Source organism: Drosophila obscura, unplaced genomic scaffold (genome assembly GCF_018151105.1).
Source record: "Drosophila obscura isolate BZ-5 IFL unplaced genomic scaffold, ASM1815110v1 contig_96, whole genome shotgun sequence".
NCBI classification, from domain to species: domain Eukaryota; kingdom Metazoa; phylum Arthropoda; class Insecta; order Diptera; family Drosophilidae; genus Drosophila; species Drosophila obscura.
In genome coordinates, this window is record NW_024542890.1 from 1295920 (window position 1) to 1300566 (window position 4647).

The following is a 4647-nucleotide window of genomic DNA, read 5'->3' on the forward strand; positions in this document are numbered from 1 at the left end:
TGATATATTTTTGTTTCTGCTGCTTTTTGCGCTCTTTTTATGACATTTTTTGTATCATATATTGTATTTATTTATGTTTTTTTTATGTGTGAATTTCTTGTTGCTGCTGTTGTTTTTGTTGTTGTCACTTCACAAGCAGTTTTTGCAGTTTTTTTACTGCTTCCACTGCTTTTTCTCCTCATCATCGCTCATTCTTCTTTCCTTGTTGATTCGCCCACAATTTTTGCTCTCTCTCTCTTTCTCACTATATTTCTACGTTTTCTCGTTTCCCCGCGCACGCACTATTATTTCTCTCAAATTTTGCGCTTCCGAAAAACAGAAAAAAAATTATAACAGCAAAAAAATTTGTTATATTTGAACTGGAAAGAAGGAATTTCAGAAAAAATTCGACACGGAGGCGTTGTTTACGGTTCGCGTCAAATTTTGATTGCGCCGCAAGGTGTGTGACGTATGACGTCACAAAATTCAGAGCTTTCAAGAAAAATACCCACCTCACCACATAACTCACCGTGCGGGATTTTGTGCTTTCGCGCAAACATGGTATATTTATTCCGTCCGGGCTAGGGTGAGGTCCTTACGAGGCCCTTAAAAAAGTTTGGCCGTCTTAGTACTGGGGCCATACCTTGCCATGACCCAGTCGAAAGAGAGCACTCAAAACGCTCTCCGGACTCATTTCTGCGTTTAAATTGTGAGCCACTATCGATGGTATCGATGTTTTGCTGCTAGCCTCTACTATCGACAGTTTTGCGACTATCATGATAATATCGAACTACAGTTGTTGCGCTTTTGATATGTTTGGATTGGCTGCTATAAAATACGAAGACACATTTGTAAAAAAATCGACAGGTGGCATCTAATTTTTACAATGGACAAGTTCCTAAAAGGTTTCAATGGTTTTTTAATAAATATTTGAGCCCGATACTATTGCGATAGTATCGATTGTTTTTTTCAAAACATTCAACGTTGATATTCCTCGATTTTGATATTCCGTTTAATATTACTAGCTAGTTGGCCCTCTGAGCCCTAAACAAATAATTTTATCCGATAGATACATAAATTTTCTACAAGACTGGCAACTTTTCAGAAGTCTTTTTTATTGCATTGTTTACATAAAAAGGTTCAAACAAAAACGGCCAAAGCATAAAACGTAAATGTTGACTAAATGTGACGTCAGTGTTGCTGGTCAACCAAGTTTCTTCTATGCGTATGTACCTTTTGTATACCTTATTTCTTTTAATTGATGTTAAATGTTTTCTTCCAAGCTCCATTGAAACATTGTTTATGATTTTATCCTAGATTGACATGTTTTTTGCCTATTAATGCACATGTTTGTGTATTATATATACATTTATCGTGGTTCTGATAACTTTAATTGGAACCCATGAGCTGCAAAATTTCGTTAATATCTTTAAAACAGAGACTGAGTAGCTTCTGCATTAATTGGAGCCTGAAATTACAAACAATATCTCAAGTCAATAATATCCATTTTCCCAAGGGATGCAGATTGTTGCTCATTTTGTGCCAAAGTTGCAGAACAATGCTGCTAATTTATTTCCCCATGCTGCTGAAATTTTTCCCATACAAATCAAATGTATCTAACGGGAACCGTATGGAATGACGCAACAATGAAGCTTCATTCCATACGCAAAACATGTGGCTCACACCACGAAAAGGAGGGGAAAGTCACCACGAAAGCGCTCTCTCACCTCGGAAAAGAGAGAAAATTTTGAAAAACCACCACGAATTGAGAGCGAACGAGAAGGAACGTGCGAGTCGCTTCTGGGGACGCGACTCTACTTATACCCGTACTCAGTCAGTATATACATTTTTATCTTATGATTTTTAGAATTTTAGAAAAAAAAAATTTTACATGGCTACATCTGATATCACATCTACAATGTATATTCTACATCTAACATGTAGATTGTACAATGTACATGTTCCATTAGATCACACTCCTCCGCTAGGGGTTGATCGCGCACTGAACGCGGCAGAGTGTGCGAGCGAGAAGGAAAATGAGTTGTGTTGTCGTTTGCTGGAGGGGGACAGGGGAAGCAACTGAAAATTAATTTCTTCATTCTGGCTATAATTATGATCCGATCTGATTTAGATTCGGCAATCTGGTAGATATGGGCATTCTCTACGATACTGCGTTTTTAGTTTTATCGTATCTTTAAAAATGTGCCTGCGACAGATTTTCGTTCTTGCAGGGCGGAAGGGGCGGGGCGAAATTTTGAAATACACTTGTAGCAGTGTGATATCACATGAGCCTGGAAACCAAATTTGGTTGCCCTAGCCTTATGGTCTCTAGATCAGGCGCTCAACAAGACGGACAGACAGACAGACGGACAGACAGACATGGCTCATCGACTCGGCTATTGATGCTGATCAAGAATATATATACTTTATGGGGTCGGAAACGTTTCCTCTCTGCGTTACACACATCCATTTACCACAAATCTAATATACCCCTTAACTCTTTTTTGAGTACGGGTATAAAAAAGTCAGTATTTTGGCGGTCATTTTCAAAAGTACATATGTATATTAATATATGGAAAAATAAATATTTCACTTGATTTGTTTTGTCGAGTGTGACTGGAACCTCAGAAACGTCATTTTCAAAATATGCCGTAAATATACCGAGAAAAAAAATAGCTTAGCCCCGTTCTATTTAATCAGGTAAACAACTTGAATTAAACCGCTGTACATAGCTCGATATGTAAGTTATTTTTATAGACTTATATTTTTTTTTTAATAAGAAACAAAAATGACCACGATATCTTTCACCTGAACTGCGTCAAACTTGTTAAAGTTTTCCAATATAAGTGCGTAGATTTAATGCACTGACAAATCCAGTGTTTGTGGACATCTAAAGCAACTGTTTCTGCTGTAATAATTGCCAGTGGAACAGCTAGAGGCCATCTACTGAACCGATCGATAATAATGAGGCAATAACGCAGGTTGTTGACACTTGGTAGCTCTATTAGATCCAGGTTGTATATAATCAAGCCGACATGGAAATCATTGACGTGATCAAGGTATCACTTGTTCAATTTAAAAGACTGTTAGTGCCTCAAATATAGTTTTGAAAGTGTTGAGGTACTACTATTTCGATTTCTGCAGCTGTATATTTAACTCAAGAATGGAGTAAAACGATGAAATAAGTAAAAACAATGATCTTTGACATTTATATCCAAAGGAGCTGCGAAAATGCGGTGAAGAGCTTTTCTTAATTGCATTTCTGCTGATCCAGTGCCTGCCTCTACAGTTATGGCATCTATAAATATAAAATTCAAATACATACCAATGTATATTTAATGGGCAGCAAATTAAAATTAGAAAGAAAACAAATATGCATACCAAGCAACATTTCATACAAATTCTTCAGATCTTTCCGCGTCGACTTGCCTTGCGCTCCATCCACGTCAAAGGCTAGAGAACATTTTTACAATTTTTGAAAACTCCGCTCGGCAGGAGAATCGTATAAATATTTGTTTATGCTGTTGATTTGTTCATCCATCTGGATCAGTCTGACATTCCGTTCTGACATTACCGGGAACGATTGTAATACTGTTTTCCCATGTCCCTGTTGCCCCACCAGACTTTTCAAGGCGCCAGCTTGCTCTGCGACGGCTTCGCCCAACACTAGCATTTGGCCATGTAATTTATTATGGTCAGCTGAAAAAAAAATGTACAATTTAATTAAATTTAAATAATTGCATATAGAAATCATACCCCGTAAGCGCGTATCTCAGCCAGAAGGACAGTCATGGATCCCTCTAAGCGCTCCACAGCAGTTGCGACCGATTCCTCAAGGCGCTCCACAGCAGTTGTGACCGATCCCTCGATGCGCTCCACAGCAGCAGTCACAATTGCAGCACAATTGCAATTGGTTTTGTTCTCTGAAATGTAAAAATTTAATAATTTCGGGCTGCTAAAACTATTTGGAAATATATTTTAGAACTTACCACGTGTGGTCACAGCGCAGCAGTCCATTTTCATTTGCATTTAATTTGCAGTGCCTCCGATTTGCACTTCCTTTACAGTCCTCAACCTTTTCTATTTCACTGGACGACCCCGCCTCTGCCCTCACGCGTTTTAGTTTGTTTGCATATTTGTCGTTCATTTCCTTCCTAAGTCTGCGTATATGCCGATTGCTGTACATATTTAACTTTAAGTGGCTTTGTTTAAATGATTGTATTGTTTGATATTCTCTTTTTTCGAGCTCGCTCCAAACGCGTGTCAAAAAGTGCAGCCAAAAGCAATAGAACATTCCAGCAATAAAAAAAGACAGAGAAACCCCTCTGTCTATGGGGCGTAACGAAAAACCCCATCTTGGGGTTTCACCTATTCAGGGCCGGATCAACCCTCAACCGGGCCCTGGGCAACCATCAACCTGGGGGCCATCCTTTATTTTGTGGCTATTATATTTTTTATTCATTATTTGGAATTTTGTTTTTTAAACAAAATTTTTCTGTTATCCCTAGGGGGCCCTAGGCAACTGCTAATGCGGCCCTGGACCTATTCCCGTAGTAAGACTTCATATTTTGTTGGTGTATTCTGTCACTCGACTCGACACGGGCCGAGGTATTTACGAAGGCAAACAATTGTAGAGCCCACACACAAGCACAGTATGTGTGAATACAT